This window comes from Cibotium barometz, chromosome 30, assembly GCF_041138505.1.
Source record: "Cibotium barometz isolate CiBa-2024 chromosome 30, ASM4113850v1, whole genome shotgun sequence".
Lineage (NCBI taxonomy): Eukaryota > Viridiplantae > Streptophyta > Polypodiopsida > Cyatheales > Cibotiaceae > Cibotium > Cibotium barometz.
In genome coordinates, this window is record NC_141075.1 from 29794482 (window position 1) to 29814369 (window position 19888).

Below are 19888 nucleotides of genomic sequence, written 5' to 3' on the forward strand. Positions count from 1 at the left end.
AACTTTTGCTGACTATGAGAGGCCACCATAAGACCTCCATGAAGACTCCTAGAAGAGAATAGGGCAACTCTCCACCGAACCGCCAGATATAGGAACCGTAGCCTGCTAACTATAGCCCTGGCCGTCCACACTAATCCGAACTCCCCTGAACCACCCGACTCCCCCTAGTCCTACCCTTGTCCTGACATTTCTCCCCCCTTTTGGAAGAGTTTTCGTGCTCGAAAACAAAGGTAGGATATCGAGCATAGTTGTTTCTCGTACTGGTACGAACCCATTCGTACCGCATGGTTCGTACGATACGATACCGTACGATATTGTACGGTATCGTATGGTACGGGTCCCCCCTCCAACCTTGGAGAAAAAAATTCCGAATGTTAATTTTTTTTTAGAAATCCTGCTTAATGAAGATCCCAAATGCCCGCAATAGTTCGCAACTTTCGTGTCCACTCAGTATTCTATATGGGGTTGCTGAGAGACCTAAAAAATCTTGCAAGGTAGACTAGTGTACACTTGATTGGTAGGATGAGAGAATCTTGCTACATCACTTGGAGATCCCTGGTATAGATAGGCTAGACAATCAGATCCTCAAGTTATGTACGAGGGAGAAGATTTGGACATGGCCACATCACTTGGAGATCCCTGGTATAGGTAGGCTAGACAATCAGATCCTCAAGTTATGTACGAGAGGAGTTCCTAAACCTATCATCCTAGATGCACTGCTTGTATTTGTGCAAGGACGGTTCCTTAGTCATAAACGCTACACTGGGAGACCTTTGGTATTGCATTACCCATGCAGGTTCTTTTTTGGAGACAATTGGGAGATCCAACTAGGAGAGACACATCTCCATGTTCTGGTTTCTCAAGCATTGTAGACTCCTCTGAAAAGATGCAAGGGAGAAGAGAGCTTGAGCTCTTGCAAGCACACACACACACACAAAACCCTAAAATAGAACACACAAGGTGAGAGGCTGAAAATCTTCTTCTTCTTCACACAACACTCAACACACCATATACAAAGATAAGAGTACACCAAATATGAAAAGGTACTCAACCAAATACATACTAGGATTCTCTATAGTGTGAACCCAACTAAATGAGCTGGCGCTATAACTATGCCAGTCTCTAGAATGGCTGTCACACAGCCTGTCATCCCATTGGCCGCATATCACCCATGATCTCACCAACCATGCCAGTGGTGTAAGTGTGGGGCCTATCCCCTAGGCGGGTCATCAGTGTCCACCGCCTCACTAGATGAGCTCGATATCTCAACACTCCCCCTCGAGCTCAACTCCATCTCATGTACACCAAGCAAAGCCCTGAATTTGCGGAGCTTCTCTGTACCCAATGCTTTGGTGAAGATGTCAGTGACCTGATCTTGTGTGCTGACATAAACAAGGTCAACGTCTCCTGCCAAAACCTTCTCTCTGACAAAATGGTAGTGGACCTCTATATGCTTCGTGCGAGCATGAAAAACTGGTTCCTGGCCAACTGTATACTGCTAATGTTGTCACAGAAAATGACAACTTGTCTATCCACTGATAGACCCAAATCTGCAAGTAGCTTTCTCAACCAAGCTACCTCACATGCTGCCATAGCAGCACCTCTGTACTGGATAGAGTAACCGTAGGCTGCTTCTTGCTGCTCCAAGTCACAGCAGCACTCCCCAAAGAAAACATGAAGCCACTAGTTTATCTTCTATCTGAGATACTATCAGCCCAATCAGCATCTGTGTACCCATGTACACATATCTCTGTCCCAATTTCATAAAATAGTCCACAATGTAAAGTAGACCTCACATACCTCAGTATGCGTCTCAATGCATCCAAATGCGGTTTCCGAGGAACCTGCATAAACTGACTCACCAACCCAACAGCATAGCTCAAATCTGGCCTGGTGATCGTCATGTAGATCAAGCTTCCTACTATGCACCTATTCATAGTAGGATCCTCCAAAATCTCTATCTTGAATCTGCACTCAACTTGCCATTCTGATCCAATGGCACTGAGATAGGCTTACAGCCTGTCATACCATACGTGGACAACATGCCCAAGCCATACTTGGACAACATGCCCAAGCCATACTGTCTCTGCAGTAATCCAATACCATGTGGTGACCTAATCACCTCAATGCCCAAGAAATATCTGAGCTCCCCCAGATCCTTCATCTCAAACTTTTCTGGCTCCTTGGTTCCAATCTTTGAAGTCTTTCACATCTGCAGCAGTCGGATTGATCTCCGGTATCTCTGGTGCCTCTTCATGCTCACCTTCTATGTAGTCGTAGTAACCCTTTCCCATCAGGAAATTTGTCAACCTGAATCTCCAAGCATGGAAGTTGTTCTTATCAAGCTTCTCAGCAACAATTTGGTTTATGCCATCATTTGACATCTTGCCAGACATACAAATTTACCAGAAACAGCACTCTGGTTTGTCCTACAGAAACTGCTGTATTTTTTGCAGCGGTACTGTACTACACTCAAATGTCATAACCAGTGATTTCAATGTGCATACACACACCCAATGGTAACTGTTGACCTCCTTGCAGCACACACAATGTCTGCACAACCAATCTGTCTTCCTGCAGTTCTTAAAACAGAGTTCTGTAGAGAATCGATGACTTACCCGCAGTGCTCGAAATAGCCTGCTTTCCAAAAAACGGAGGTCTTAACGCGCCCGGACTAGGCCGAAAAATGTAGTCCGATAGGACAGTATAGTTGCCCTATAGCTTTTACTCCCGCAAAGAAAGCTCCTAAATCAGAGATTGTTTGCCGGTGCCTCCCGTAGAGCTCCCGACAAGGGTGTAGTCGCCAACACAAATAGGGAAGAATAGATGAAGCTCTTACCCTTGTACTGCTGCCTGTGCTTCTCTTGCTTGCAGCTCAGTCCTTAGCATGAACCAGCCTCTGATACCATGAAAAGATGCAGGAGAGAAGAGAGCTTGAGCTCTTGCAAGCACACACACACTCACAAAACCCTAAAAGAGAACACACAAGGTGAGAGACTGAAAATCTTCTTCTTCTTCACACAACACTCAACACACCATATACAAAGATAAGAGTACACCAAATATGAAAAGGTACTCAACCAAATACATACTAGGGTACCCAACTAAATGAGCTGGCGCTATAACTATGCCAGTCTCTAGAATGGCTGTCACACAACCTGTCATCCCACTGACCGTATATCACCCATGATCTCACTAACCATGCCAGTGGTGTAAGTGTGGGGCCTATCCCCTAGGCGGGTCATCAGTGTCCACCACCTCACTAGATGAGCTCGATATCTCAACATCCTCCCCCCCAAACCTTCCCTCACATTCAAGCTTGAAGCTCCATAGTTTGTAAGTGTTAAAAAAAAACTGTATTTTATTGTACGGTATCCGGAAGTTTCATATCGCACCAAAAAATCCCGTACTGTATCGTATTGTGCGGTATCGTATTTTCGTACCGTGACAACTAACGTCCTGCCAAGTTGAACCTTCTTTCGGTCTTTCTTCCCACTTAACTAGACACTGTTGTGCAATTTTGTGACGAGTTCGCTTCTCTTGAAAATCCAAGATGCGCTCTGGCTCGTGTGGTAAAACCGGAGGCTCAATTAAATCTACAAAAACACTTGTATCCATTACATTGGTATCTTCGCCTAGTCGTTTCCGCAGACGACTAACATGAAAAACTGGGTGAATCTTGGAATGTTCTGGTAGAGCTAACTTGTAGGCAAGTTCACCTACATACTTAAGTATTGTGAAAGGTCCACAATACCGAGGCGACAACTTTGGCACTTTGCCCATCCTCAAAGTTTTCAAACTTGGGAGAACCTTGAGAAATACTTGGTCACCTTCTTCAAATGTGACCACTTTGCAGTCTTCGTTTGCATAATGCTTGTAATGATCTTGGGCCTCTTTAACATTTTCCTTAGCGATCTTCAGTATATCGTTATGATCTACAAGGGTAGGACTAGGGGGAGTCCGGCGGTTTAGGGGAGTCTGGACTAGTGTGGACGGCCATGGCTATAGTTCACCGGCTAGGGTTCCTATATCCGGCGGTTGGGTGAAGAGTTGTCCTATTCCTACCCTCGTCCTAATAGACTAGTTTTTGGACAAGTCTGGTAGAAGAAACGAATTGCCATTCGAAAGTCACTGACGCCAAAAGGGAGTGGCCAAAGGCTGGCCCCCAACCATGACTCGCCAAATAAGCACTTTGCCCTGGATGCGCTTCCACTGGGAGGCCGTTTTCTTAACATTCCATACTTTATTAGCTTTTTCTGCAAGCCATCTCTTCGCTTGGACCAAAAGATGATATACAACATTAGCGGAAGCCTTCAAGAGCGTGGTCTTGCGACCCAACACCCAATCATCCCATGCATGGGAAGAATCCATCCTAGAAAGTCTCCCCAGAGATTGCCCTTGTTGTTGCAATTGCAACCAAATACACTTGTAACCGGGCACACAAAATCTATGACGAGCACAACGGAATGATAACACCCGGGCAACAAAGTATCAAACATCCTCACAACACCGAGTCTCGCCATATGATTGAATTGCCGTCTACAATTATTCTTCTCTGGCCAAGTAATCACACGAGAGGTGCAAGCAGGGAATTCTCATCTCGACGAGAATCTGGAGGTCTCCAAGAAGTGAACCGTAACACGACTTGCCATGATTTAACCAAATGATCCAGTAGAGGAGAAGCAGATACACGCACAGATTGCGAAGCATTTAGAACATCCCACCAAGATGCAACAATCTGGGTCTTCCCATGCACAATACCCGCATCCTCCAAAAATGCAACAATCATGTCTATCCATGGCTGGGAATCAACACACATAGCCTAAAGTAAAGTCCACCTATGGGCAAGAAGGTGTACCCAAACATCCAACAGAGTTGCCCCTCCCAATCTCTTCGGGGTGGTAATATGCTTCCATGAAACCCAAGTCAACCCTGGATTATTGCCTTTCTTTTTCCACAACATGAATCGAAGCGGTTGGGTGAGAGCTGCCAAAGCCTTTTGAGACCAAGGAAGTAAGGGCAAGAAATAAGAAAGCATCGCTAGCATAATGACCTGTGCCAATTTCAGTCGGGTGTGAAACGGCCATGCCTGAGACTTCCAATACACAAACTTATCCCCAATACAGCCTGAGATCCATTTTAAAAGTTGTTTTTTGGTGACATCCACCCCGATAGGAATCCCAGCTTGTATATGCAAATCTGAAAGAAACCTCAAAAATAAATAAAAATCATAGACACATGATCCCTGTTAATGATTTGTGGTATCGAGTAGCACCACTAATCCTTTAAGAGGATACAATGCGTGGTGTTTGTTGAGACATCGAGCTCATCTAGTGAGGCGGTGGACACTGATGACCCGCCTGGGGGGATAGGCCCCTCACTTACACCACTGGCATGGTTGGTGAGATCATGGGTGATATGCGGCCAGTGGGATGACACGCTCTGTGTGACAGCCATTCTGGCATAGTTATAGCACCAACTCATTTAGTTGGGTCACACTATCGAGAACCCTAGTATGTATTTGGTTGAGTACCTTTTCATATTGTGTGTACTCTTATCTTTGTATATGGTGTGTTGCCCTCTGCATCTTTTCATGGTATCAGAGCCTGGTTCATGCTAAACGGGCTGAGCTGCTGCAAGCAAGAGAAGCACAGGAAGCGGTACGAGGGTAAGAGCTTCATCTACTCTTTCCTATTTGTGTTGGCGACGACTGCACCCTTGTCGGGAGCTCTACGAGAGGCACCGGCAAACGATCTCTGATTGAGGAGCTTTCTTCGTGGTGGGAGTAAAGCTATAGGACAACTATATTGTCCTATTGGACAAAATTTTTTCGAGCCAAAAACGAGTTTCGGGCGCGTTAGGACCTCTGTTTTTCGGAAAGCAGGCGATTTCGAGCATTGTGGGTAAGTCATCGATTCTATGCAGAATTCTGTTTTAAGAACTGCAGGAAGACGGATTGGTTGTGTAGACATTGTGTGTGCTGCAAGGAGGTAAAACAGTACCATTGGGTGTATGCATGCACACTGAGGCCATTGGTTGTGACATTTGCCAACCAAGCTCCTGTAGAGGCTACACTAGCACAATAGTGTTGGTCATGTCCACTCTTGGCTAGTTCAGATGTGAACCCAGCTTACCCATGGGCACTTTTTCCCTGTGAGACTGGACACAAGGTTTTTTCCCCGTGTGAACACACTTATGTGTGTTGGGCACTTAGCCCTAGGCCTTTTAGTACTCGTACTTTCATTTCATATCATTATTGAGTACATCTTTTCCAGCACTCTCACATTTCTCTGTGCTTGAGGTTGTGTGTGTGTGTGTGTGTGTGTGTGTGTGTGTGTGTGTGTGTGTGCAGGCTAGCTTCCCTCCTACCCAACATTGGTATTAGAGCTTGGTAAGGGTTAGGGTTAGCATTAGGGTTTGCCCCCTGCTGCCCCCTTCAGAGCTTGAACTTCAACCTATTGCATTAGGTTTGCAGCAGTAAGTTTTTTGCTGTTTAGGGTCCCTCAGCCGCCCTCAGCTGCCCGTCGCTCGCCTCTCAGATCCCCCGCCGTACGGCGCCGCCTATGTCGTACCGCCGCCCTTGCTCCGATTGTACCTCTGTCTGTACGCCGTACTGCCCGCCGCCATCGTGCCCTCAGTTGCACGCTGCGGCCGCCACCCCTGTGCGCCGTCGCCCTTGTGTGCACCGCTTGTCCAGATCTGACGCCGCCGCCACCCCTGTGCGTCGTCGCCCTTGCCCGTGCTGCCCCATATCTGGCGCCACCTGTCCAGATTTGACGCCACTGTATGCCGCCGTCGTCGTTTACGCCCGTACCGGCTATCGACGCCATCTCTGCCGTACTGTAGGGACGTTGTCGCCCAGATCTACACCACCCAGCCTCAGATTTGTGCGGCCTCATCACCGGAGTGTCCAGATCTGCTCTGCTGCCTGCTGCCCGTACTGTGCCCTGTACTGTACGACTGTACCGTACGGATGTACCTGCTCTGGTGGTCCAACTATACTTGCTTTGCACTGCCAAAGCAACTTCAAATCCCAGATCGGCAAGGTTTGAACTGAAATTGCACACATTGTCTGTTCAAATTTGGGCCTTTTTACAATTGAGCCTGCAATTTCAGCATTGGCACACATTGGCATTGATTTCAGCAGATTTGGTGCATAATTGCACTAGAAATTTGGCGATTTTGCAGAAATTGGCACTATTGTGCAAAAATTGGCACTATTTTATAGAAATTGGCACTATTGTCCAAAAATTGGCACTATTTTGCAAAAATTGGCACTATTTGCAAGCAATTTTGGGTCTTACAGGCACATTTGGTTGGCATTGGGGCATTTCCCCTAAAATTTTGGATATTACAGGCACATTTCGTTGGCGTTGGGGCATTTCCCCCAATTTTTGGGCATTACAACATTTGGTATAGGCGACAATCGCATTAGCAGATTTACAGGATTTGCGCACTTGCAACTCTTACAGGTGTCAGCTGATTGTGTTTTTTCACGGCACATGTATACATTTGTGGTTTGTTGTAGTATATGTATGCCATTGTGGACACTTTGATAGATTTGCATCATCGTGCAGTACACTTGCAGATTTGGGACATGCATATGTATTTCTTGGTGAAGGAGTTCCCTTTTAGTCCATTGGTTATCCTGCTATTTATCTCCCGCATTCTTACGGTTTTGCTGGGCATTGCCTACTCTTGGTGACTTGTGACAGATTTGCTGTGCTATCATGGCCACCAACAGTAATAATGACCTCTTTGGAATGCTATCTCAAAAGGACAAGCTCAATGGGAACAACTATCCTATGTGGGCCTATGTGATGCATCATGTTTTGGTTGCCAAAAATGTATGGTTGTATGTGGATGGCACTGAGGAGCGTTCTCTTGCACTTGCTCCAGCGGAAGGTGAAGTGATTCCCGCTCACCCTCATGCAGGTCCACCTCCTCGTCTTCCTCCTACTCAGCAGCAGCGTACTTGGGATGCTAGGGATGCTCAGGTCCATGCATTGATTGCTCTCTCGTGCCGCAGGCATATCATTCCGCACATTTGTTCCTGCACCACTGCAAAGGGTGCTTGGGATACCTTGGCGGGGTTGTATTCAGGTCGCAATGAGGCTCGTGTAGCTTACCTTCGGGGCAAGCTTGAGATTGACCACATGCTTGAAGGTGACTCTATTGATCAGTACCTTGCGCATGTGAAGGACCTACGAGAGCAACTCATTAACATTGATGAGGTCTTGACAGATAGCTATCTTGTTCAGACAGTTTTGTGTAACTTGCCCGACTCTTATTAGACATTTGGCACCACTTTGCGGTTGTTGGCTGGCAATGCACCTAATGTGGTCACTTTTGACAACCTTGTGACTCTCTTACTCAGTGAAGAGCAATCTCGTTCCATCAGGAACAACATGATGTTTGCTGAGTCAGCAATGGCTGCTCCCTTTCGTGGGAATAGATCTGGGCCTAAACCTAGCCCATCGGATCCTCCCAAGATAGAGGACAAGCCTGAAATGAAAAAGCGCTGTAACTATTGCAGGAAAACAGGGCACACCATAGAGGAATGCCACAACCTCAAGCATAGAGAAACGTGAGTGCTAGAAAAAAGAAGAAGCTGGCATCTTCTTCCAGAGGTGCAGATCAAGCCAATTTGGCTACACGTGTCAGCCTTGACACTTAATCTTCATTGCCTGCAGAGATGTCTTCTAATGCCATTGCTTTTGATGACTATGCTTTATAGTCTGTACTCCATGGTATGCATTGTCTGGCAGATGCATTTTAGGGGGGGATTCTACTTGTCCACATGGAGTTGGTGATGCCTCATGGCCACTTATGCTTGTTGACCCTTATGCTGGTCTATGCTAGACGCTTTTTCTCATGTGATGTCTACTCGAGATGCCTTTTATGCTGTTTTCCCTTGTAGCAAGATTGTTTCTATAGTGTTGACATTGTCACTTTCTCACATGTGATGTTTACTGGGAGTGCCTTTTACACACTTGGCCAGTGTTGGCTTGCTCTCATGGTTTTGACATGTCACATGTATATTATTCATTGTGGGATTATGCATCTTAACACTTGCCATACATGCCACTGATCATGGCATCGCTGAGAGTTTACCTATCCTCTCATAGCATTGGCTGATGCCCGCCTCGAGCCCCCACTTTCTCTCCCCATTTTCAGCTTTTCCCATTGCTGAATTTTTACTTATATCAGCCCTACCATTGCTGATTTTTCCTCATCGGATTCTCCATTGATGAGTTTCCCTCTTGCATCTACATTGCATGTCTCACAGGCATGACTTCTGGATCTTGTTGCCTTTACACATGCGTATATCTGCTACCTCTTCTTATGCTTATCACTGGTGCAGTTACAGAGCATTGATGTGGATTACATGCAGCTCAGCTTGGCATTTGGTACTTGCCTTCAGGGGGGTATTATGCGATGCCTCTTGATTTGATGGAGTTGATGTCCACATGATCTTTGCCATGCATTTCTGGTGATGCATTTATGTACTACTGTGCTCTAGCATTAGCGCTATGACATTGGGGATTCTCCTTTTCCCCGTCATATAGTGCTTGCTTTTTCCATTGGCACTGCAGTTCACTCTTACTGTGGAGCATAGTGCAGGGCAGCATTCACAGCTTTATCACCCTGCTGCTACCCGTTCACACCATTCACTTGAGGGGGGTTTGTTGGTCATGTCCACTCCTGGCTAGTTTAGGTGTGAACCCAGCTTACTCACGGGCACTTTTTCCCTGTGACTGGACACGGGTTTTTTCCTCGTGTGAACACACGTATGTGTGTTGGGCACTTAGCCCTAGGCCTTTTAGTACTCACTTGTACTTTCATTTCATATCATTATTGAGTACATCTTTTCCAACACTCTCACGTTTCTCTGTGCTTGAGGTTGTGTGTGTGTGTGCAGGCTAGCTTCCCTCCTACCCAACAAATAGATGTGAGAGTCCTCGCCCCATGCCCCATGTATGATGTACTACGCCCCACCATCTCCAGTGGGTGGAATTAGTAGTATACCATCTATCATGATTGTACATCTATAGCATGCTAGACAGTGATTGCATAGTGAGCTGCATATGACTAGGATTAGTTTTTCATTTCAGTTTTTCTTTCCATGATACTCGGGAAATGGACTTGTTGTATACAGATTTGTCTCATAGGCCAATCTGGCCTTTTGTAGACGTTAATATATCTTTTCTTTCTTTTCTTTTTTCTTTGAGCAACTAAGAAGGGCTGACTTCTAGGTATTTATAACTTTCGCAAACAAAGACAAAGCTGCCATTGCCCTCTCAATGTTGGCTTTGTTGGCTTTAAGAAACATAAATGAATCATCAACCAGTGCTTGATCCACCAATTGCTGACTCGAAGGCAAAGTTAGCCCAACGACCTCCGCCTCGTGAGCCAATTGAGTAAGCAAAGTAAGCATGGGATGGGTAACCAAAGCAAATAGCAAAGGGCTGAACGGACATCCTTGCTGCAGAGAGCGAGTAAGGGACATTGGGGACATAACTCCACCATTCATCATAATCCGAGACTCAGATCCATGGCTAAGAGTGTAAATCAAATGAGACATACGTGGTCCAAAACCCATAGAATGCATCAATTTAGCAAGGAAAGACCAGATGACATGATCAAAGGCTTTCTCCAAATCCAACTGAACCATCACCACCTCCTGCTTTGTTTTCCTTGCATAATCAATGCCTATTTGAACATTAAGGATATTATGCAAGATATTGCACCCCTTCATAAACCCATACTGAGTAGGGTGTACAAGTCTGGCAGAAACTTGTGCAATCTGTTTGCCAAGACTTCAGAGAAAACCTTATACATACAACCCATCAAAGAGATAAGCCTCCAATGTTTTAAAGCAAAGGGAGAAGGCACCTTTGGCAACAACCAAATCACCCCCACTTCCCAAGAATCAGGCATAGCTCCTGATTGCGAGATCTCCTGATGAATGGACCCTTCCAACTGATCCGCATACTTGGAAAACAATTCATTAGTAATGCCATCCCAACCTGGGTTCCTGTCTTTGGGCAAATAAGCAAGCACAAAGCCAACCTCTTGCTCTTTAATATCAGCATTGGTCGAGTCCAAAGATACTTGATGTTGCACCAATGCTAGAATACTAGCGCGTGCTTGATGAACATCATTAGATAGCACCTCATGAGTGCCCAAAAGCTCCTGGTAAAACTGAACACACAAATCAATGATGCTATGAGGCTCTGAAATCATCTCTCCCAATGAATTTTCAAGCCTCACAATACTCTGTCTAGCATAAGAGGGATGCAACTGAGCATAAAATATATGTGTCTGACAATTATTATCCTTAAGGGCCTCCAACCGGGCAGATAACTTAGCCTTGGTATAACTTGCCTCCTGACATTCAGCAACACTACGATAGAGCCAAGTAACAACAGTATCCACTCTATCAATCCCGGTGGTATAGCCGCCTAAGATTGCATGGCCCCCAGTAAAGATTGGAGCAGTGTCAGGTCTTGCCTCCTTTTTGAGGCTTGATGAATACCATATTGACGAGCAAGGCGTTGAACATTAGACAAAAAGCAATCCCAAGCTGACATTCCCTGATGTATAAAATATAGCTGAAACTTATCAATCAATTGCAGCATGTATCCATGAAAGACCTCATGATCAAGAAAGCTGTGATTGAAGCGCAAAGGCAACCTCCCAGGTAAAGTTTTATAAACATCCACAGGCTGATGCATTATGTCCAAGACCACTGGGAAATGATCCAAAAGAACATGCTGCCTCTCGACAACCACTTTCAATATCTCAGGCAAAAATAAATCATCGTGCATAACATACATTCTATCCAGCCTGCTCCAAGCACCAGGATATTGGCGAGACTGAAAAGTAAAGCCAGAATCATAAGGATGCAGCCAGGACCAAATGTCCTGTTTAAGGACTAGAGACATAAAAGAGTCCCAAACCTGAGGTGAATTAGCTTGATCAGTAGAAGAGCAGGTATTAAAACCTCAAACATTGTTGTAGATCCTGCCAATCCTGCCAAAGAGAACAACGAGCCCCTACTGTATGGGGAGCATACACACCAACCAACTAAAGAAGTTGTTCGTCATAAGTGATCTCCACAACCATAAATTTACCATGCACATCTTGATACACAACAGAAGGCTGAAAACGATCATGGACAATCATCATCAACTTTGACCGGGTGGAAGGGTGTCCATTGAAGAAAACATGAAAACCTCTATGTATAAAGCCACCACCCGCCTGATTATGTTGTTTGTGCTCAAACCACACAAAGAACATCCCATTGATTAGACAACAATGTTTGCCACAAAACATATTGCTTCTTATGGGAGGAAATCCTGCGCACATTCCAATGAACCAGCTTCATAAAGACAAGAAACGAAGTCAATGAGAGCGAGGCTGCGGCCTGCCTTGCCTTTCATTAACAGCCAACGTTGCACATACATCACCCATGTAGTCACCCAAAACTGCAAAAGCATTTTGCAAAACCCCAGAAGATGGTTGATTGGATGAAGAGGCTTGATTCCAATGTTTATCTCTTTCACTCGTATACCTTCTATCCTAAGGGGTGACAACACGGCCTTGTCTGTCAAAAGCCATAGGAGAAGAAGGCTCATTAGCCCTGGTAGATCGAGGGCGCAAATTATATTGCATAGGAAGAGATCCACGTCTCTGGACAGAAGGCTGACTGTCACAAGAATGAGCACCACCTTGACGTGAAGTAGCCCGGCGACCATAAGTAATAGGAGGATTATGCAAATTTCGGATTTCCCCTTGGCCGGATGACTGATCCATCTTTTTTCCTTTACGACTAACCACATCTTTCCAAGGTGCCTCCTCCTGAACTACGTGTTTTCCTCTATCCTCAACGTGGTGTTCATCAACATGTTGTACATCAGAAGTATTGCCTGTGTCCTCCACAACCATGTAAGAAGCCTCCTTGCCCATATGACTCTCCACCTCAATAGGCACCCCCTGGTCTTTGTCATTGAGCTTGCACTCAACCATGAAATGCCCCAATTGACCACATTGAAAACAATGTCCAGCAAAAGCTCCCCAACGGAGCTTGAAATGCATACACCTCATTCTTGGTGACTTAAGGCGCAACCATGGAGGACGGGGACGAGTGGTATTCCATAACATAATAATCTATTCCGATTGTTGGACCTAGAACGGGGCGGAACCAAGACTTTTCCCAAAGATTGCATTGTCTCATGCAGCAGAGGCCAATACATAGCAAGATAATTCTCCACCTCCACTGAAATGGGACATTCTTGCTTAAGAATTTCCTGAAACTCAGCCAAGGGTCTCCATGGGACAGCATGCACCAACTGGCCCTCAAAAAACAAGGCACTTTCTGAAGCACCAACCGCTGAGCTTCAAGCGTTTTAAACATAATTTCAAAAACCCCCCATGGGTCCATCAAAAATTTCATCTACCACATCTGACTGTAGAAGGGAAGTCAACCACTGACGGATCATATGCATTGGCGGCAAGCGCCCTCTGCAAAAAGAAAATTGCAACCTTCTCATGGAAGGCTGCCAGGACCTGCAAAACACAGGGTGTGTCCATTGACACTTCCAAAACACCCGCTTCAAGGATATCCACTGCCTTTGATTCATTATGTTCCACATGTTCTTGGAGAAGGGAATTTGCGAAATGCAACCAGAGTTCCTAATCCACCTGTGCATCATTACAAACATTGTTCAATCCATCACCCAACAAGGGCATATTTGTCTTTGGGGTTGCTGTGACAACCATAGCCTCATCTTTGTTGTCATCGCCAGAACATTTAGGCTTCTTAGAAAGGCCTAGCTCATGAAGTTCATCCTCTGTCTTGCCTTTGTCAATGTCAGGACCCAAAGCAGCCACTGTCTTGGTAATGAAATCTTCATTGAGAGTCGACATCTCTCCCACTTTCTCGTATCTCTCCCTCTCTCTCTCTTTGTGTTGAAAGCCTAAAACAACAGAATACAGTTGCCCAAAACCCTAAAACAGCAGCCCAAAACCCTATAACACCTATTTGAAGCCCTAAAAACAACCACCCAAAACCCTAAAACAGCTACTCAAAACCCTAAAACAGCAGCCCGAAACCCTAAAACAGCAGTTTGAAACCCTAAAATAGCAAAAATCAGCAGTTCAAAAACCTAAAATAGCAGTAAGAGAGCAATTCAAAACCCTATCCTTTCTGGCTAGCTTAATCCATTTTGGTGAGTGTTGTTGGTGGCGTTGTCCTTTGGATGGGCTTCTACCTCCTCACCCAGGACTGCTAGTCAGGACATTGCTCAGGTTGGTTGCTTGAGGTGCTTCATGTTCGGTATTTGCTAGCCTTGACTCTATTCTACTCTATGCTTGAGGCTCATGTGTGCTAGGTCTTTGTCCGATTGTTCTATGAATTTTAAATTTCCTCCCAATTGCTAGGAGTTCCAGTATGGCTGTGCCTCACATGGTCTTCCAGGTCCCTCACAAAATGGCGTGCCTTCTTCATTGTCTTATTTAGCCTTGAAGAGATTTCTCATTTTATCATGTGTTAATGCTTTCCTGGCCTTGATCTCTCTTAAACCCCAATTCTAGATGTCCCAGAGTGTGTCCTCCTTAGCTTCCTCCAAGTCCTTTGCATGTCTTTCCTCCCTTTCGTGATTTCCTTCTACATCTTTGCCCATCCTATTTTGGAGCAGTTGAGGGATTTCTTGATCTCCTCTAGAGAGTTATGTACTTTGGCTCCTCTCTAGGTTTTCCCTAGGTTAGTGTTTACTTTTTTTTTTTTCCGAGAAAAGATCCTTTCATTAGTTATATAAAAAACGCCCGTAGGGCTACAAAAGATCCTCTCTGCTTATAAGAAAACAGAGCAGAGAACAAAGCAAGGCAGCCAGGGAGACTCTCCCTAAGTGCTAAAAAATACAAGAATCAATACAAAGAACTGAGAGGCTATATCATACAATAGGAGGGGGGGAAAGCCAAACAGGTGGCCTGTAGTGCCAACGGGGGACCCCCCGTGTAGGGTATAGAAGGGGCCGCTGCGCCAAGTGGTGTGAAAGGCTTGGCGGCGCAAGATCGCCTCATCCGAGTCGCCCCGGATGCGGTCGTACTGTCCTTGCAGGGTGTGGATGAGCTCCTGCTAGATCCCTCGAACAGTCTGGGCTGGTGGCTGCAGTCTCCCCTCAAAAGGCCCTGAAACACCGGGCCCTCCAGGTGAACCATATGGTGAGGCTGCTGAGGAGCTCCCATCGTAGATCCCTCTCCTGTGTCCAGCCGGCGGACGAGAAGTCCGGTGAAGGAACAAGGCGAGGCTGGCCCCTAATGAATCTGATGGCCTGGCTGTCCTGCTCCGTTTTAGCCCATAGCAGGCCTTGACGAAGTCGACCAAGCAGCGGCACCCCACGTATACATCCCCTCTGGAGAGAGGGGGGCCAGAATGCGCAGCATCCGCAGCTAAATCTGCTGTGCTTGAGGGCAGTCCCATAGGCAATGTCTCTGTGTCTCCATAGGGTGGCCGCATCGGACGCAGGCCGCCGGAAGACCGCTGTAGACAAGCTAGGTGCCAACTGCAGAACCCCTGGGGGCGACCAGCCACCACTGGAAAGTCGAGATCCTGCGTGCCTGTCGACTAGCCCAGAGCCTGGTCCAAAAGTCCTCCAGGAACTCCGGTGAGAGTCCCTGAAGCCGCGAGTGCCCCGATGCAGCTGGAGAGACCATCCTCCTCGTTTGTCAAAATACGTCGCCCCAACCGAACAGTATACTGTAAAAAGGTGATCTCTGTGGCCTCAAGGGATGCATAAGGATCATGCCACTCGTACTCGCCAGGGTCCCACTGGAGCCGGGCCAAGGGGCGCACTACATATGCCCATATACGCCAATCAGAGTCCACATCTGCAGGGTCTGGGTCAATATGCCACTTCCGAGAAGCGGCGGCCACCACCCGTATCCTCTGAAAGATGCACTCTGCAACCAAAGGCGACTCCACCTCCACTCTCTGAAGTCTGCCCTCATCCTGGATCTCATAGTAGAGGCATCTGCCATCCTCAGTGCAAGCTCTGACAGCAATCAGGATCTCAACTGAGTAAGGCTCCCATCCACCGTGGGGCCACGGGCTCGAGAGGCGTGAACCACTCCTCTGTGAGTGCCTCCTGAATGTCATCCCTCATAATCAACCCCCCTCTGAAGTGACCCAGCCTCTCCACCTGGATCTCCTCTGGGAGACTGCAGAAGGCTTGCTAGTCTCCAAAACTGCGTGCTGGGCCTGCCGCCGCCAATGGTCCCCAGGCTAGACGAGGCCGAGAACCCAGCATATGACCCTGCTCTGTGCAAACCGCTGGGCTCCAGATGAGCGGCTGTCTGGCCTGCTCCTCATCACAAGAAGGAGGTCTCTGAGAGAGCCCCGGTCTCAGCAACTCCCAAGCTCTCAGGATGCTCAAGGCAAATCTGTCCTCCCATCCTCTACTAAGGCCTGTCCTCCTCATCTCTTTGAAGATCCATCGTATCTCTGGTGCCCAAGTGCCCCCTACTGGGGGAGCTCGAGCTTGCAGCCGCTGCAAAAGAAGCTCTTTCCAAGGCTCTGCGCCTGGAAGCAGCCCCCGAACAATAAGCTTCCCCAATAAGGCTCTACTCTAATCAACTGGATCTATAATGCCCAAGCCTCCCTGGGCCAACGGAAGTGTAATAACTGCCCAAGCAACCTTTGCCCTGGCTCGCTGACCATCCCGCCTAGACCAAAGAAAGTTCCCGATCAGCATTTGTACCTGGCTGATACAAGAGCTCGAGAAGATCCAGCAAGACGTAATGTACCACATGGTCGCTAAAAGCACCTGATTTGCCACCACCACCCTCCCAGCCAAGGATAGCCGAGCTGTACTCCAATACAAAAGCTTCTTCCGAATGCTTAGAAGAAGCGGGGCAATCTGCTGCTCAGGTGACAAATCTAGCCCAATCTGGCATCCCAAATATCGCACTGCTGTGCCAGGAGGAATCCATCTAAAACCTGGGTCTGGCCTCCATGCCGGAGTGGGAGCGCTACTGATCCAAAAGGCCACTGTCTTGCGCCAATTGATCAATGCTCCCGAAGCTACACTAAAAACCTGGAGCGACTGCTCTGCCCGCTGAAGATTGGCCTCCTGGCCATGCAAAAATAAACCCGTGTCATCAGCAAACTTAGCATCGAGCAGGTCCTCCCCCTTGACTGGGAGCTGGAGTCCTCTCAAACCAACCTCCTCTGCCGTCAGATACATGCTCATAGCCTCCGCAAAGAAGAGAAAAAGAAACGGGGCGAGAGGACACCCCTGACGGACTGATCTGGTCAACTCAAAACTCGGCCCCCTTCCTCCTGCAATTAGCACCTGGCTACGAGCTATGGAATATAGAGCCGCCACCCCTCGAATCCAACTTGGCTCAAAGCCCAGGCGAAGCATAGTGCCCTCTAAGAAACCCCAATCGACTCTATCGTATGCCTTCTCAAAATCGAGAAGCATCACGACCAAGTCCTCACCAAGAAATCTAGCTCGGGCCGTCGCCTCCCAGAAGGTGAAAATGTTGTCAAGGATACTACGCTCCTTGATGAATCCTGTCTGGGTAGCATGAATCAACTCCCCTTGGAAGGGCTGGATCCTCAAACTCAAGGCCTTTGCCAAGACCTTGTAGACAGTATTGAGGATCGTAATAGGTCTCCAATGCCGAATATCATCTGATACTCCCTCCCCTTTGGGGATAAGAAAGATCAAGCCCTCTGTAAAGCTCTGTGGCATCACCTCAGTGTCCAAAACATATTGAAAAACCCTGCGGAGGCCTGGCCCCAAAAGGTCCCAATAGCGTATAAAAAAGGCAGGCGTCAATCCATCCTCCCCTGGGCAACTATGGCACGGAAGGACCCTCAAGGCCTCAGCAAGCTCAACCTCTGAGAGAGGCTCACCCAGAACTGTACGCATGCGATCTGTGACCCTCCTGTGCACATGGGCCCACACAGTCTGTCTGCAAGCATCCCGAGCCTCAGTGGCTGGCTCCGCTGAAAGCAGGTCTCTATAGAACCCAGTGGCTATGGCTCTGATCTCCTCGGGCTCAGTAGCTACCGATCCGTCCGGCCTCCCAAGCTGGCGGACTCCTGCTCGAGCATGGCGGGGCCCAATAATCTCAAAAAACTCCCCAGTCACTCTATCACCAAGCTGCGTCCACTGAGAGGCCTGGCGAGCTGGGACGCCACCCACTCACATGTAGGCTGCTGCTCCTGAAGACGCTGAAGCGAAGCAAGGCTACGTCTCAGCCGATGCTCCCTCTTGCGGGCCTCTCCCAGCCGTGTCAAGGCTGTAGCGTGCAAAAAAGAGCTGAGCTCGATGAGTCCCTGGGCACACTGGCCTGCTGCATCCTGGTCAGAGCTCTGACTATCATGCCATATCCTCTCAATGTCCTTAGCGAGACTAGGATCTGTAAGTACCCTCTCTGGGATCCTCAACTGCAAGCTGGTCTCCCGTGTCCTCTCCTCTAGAGTCAAAATAACTGGCGCATGGTCTGAAAAAGAGGTGCCAACGAGAATGCCAACGGAGCCCCCTCCTTTCCCTAACCTGTCGCCCACATAAAAGCGATCAATCCGTGATAGATTAGTCCCTCCCTGCCGGCGATCCGACCGAGAGAAACTAAGACTGTCCTGAGAGCGGGAGAAGGCCTCATGCTGCCATGCATCAGTGATCCTCAGTGTCATGCAAAATCGCTCCCAAGCTGCAAGCTCCGTACCGTGCACTGTAACATGACTGCCTCCCACCCTATTAGCCGCGTCCTCAAGCATGTTGAAGTCTCCCCCGACACACCAATGTGCGGCCTCTGGCAATGCATCCGTAACCTGGGTCTAGAACTCTGCTCTGGCACTAGCATGGTTGGGCGCATAGACATTGAGCACGCCAAAGAGCTCATCATGCGTCCTCAGAATGACATACTGTGCTCTACCAGGCACAATGATCCCGCGATCCACAATGGCCTGCCGCCATACATCCGCAATGACCATACATACTCCTCCTTGCCCACCCAAATCCTGCAGACCAAAAGGTGTCCCATCTACCGGGCATCACGGAACCATATCTCCGGATCCTGCTCTCACCCAAATGGTGCTCCTGCATCAACAGAATATCAATACTGCCCCCAACCAGGCATCTCTGAAGCTCCTGCCTCAAGCAACCTTGATAACGTATATAATGTGCACCGCCAAGGCCCTGTACATTCCATGAGATGATCCTCATGGATGACCTGCTGAGGTGGATGCTGTCTCAGCCGTACGGCGGGCCTTCGCAAGCGGCTTGGATGGAGAATAGTCCCCATCCGAGTGGCTACGAATCTGCCCACCCGGTGTACTGCAAGAATCTTGGATCTGGCGCCGGTGGCTGTCCCATGGCGACTGCCTCCCGCTCAGACAGAGCACCCTCGTGTATGCATACATATCCAGGGTCGCGTGCTAAGTCTGCCACAATGCGAACGACCAAATGTCGAATCCCTGAGGCATCCACACTCCCGGGATCAAAGAAAAAATGAGCCAACTCCCATAGTCGGCCTATCACATCTGTCACCTCCATATCGCTCACATGGTGAGAAAACTCAACTGCCTGAGTCTTTAAAGTGCTAAGAGCGAGCTCCAGGGTCCACTCCCGATCGCAAGGGCCACAGAGAGGGAATGAGAAGGCCACCGCTGAATCAAGCGCCTCCTCCCCGCGGGCCGGAGGTATCACTACATGAACTCGGATGGGTGCTGGCTCATGGGGGCCCTCTGCTCCAAAAAGCCGTGTGAAGGAGTAATCAAAAGCCTCCGAGCGTTGTCTAGTGTCGAGACAACTCAGCCGACTGCGGATAGAGGATATCTGTGAAGCCCGAATCGGCATGGTATGTCTCCCCT

General features: G+C 47.9%; 1 protein-coding gene across 4 annotated transcripts in view; it reads left to right on the forward strand.

Moving 5' to 3' along the window:
- LOC147621368 (S-adenosyl-L-methionine-dependent methyltransferases superfamily protein) overlaps positions 1-19888 on the forward strand; it is a 77563-nt gene that overhangs the window by 49704 nt on the left and 7971 nt on the right. The gene's annotated exons all lie outside the window — the stretch shown is intronic.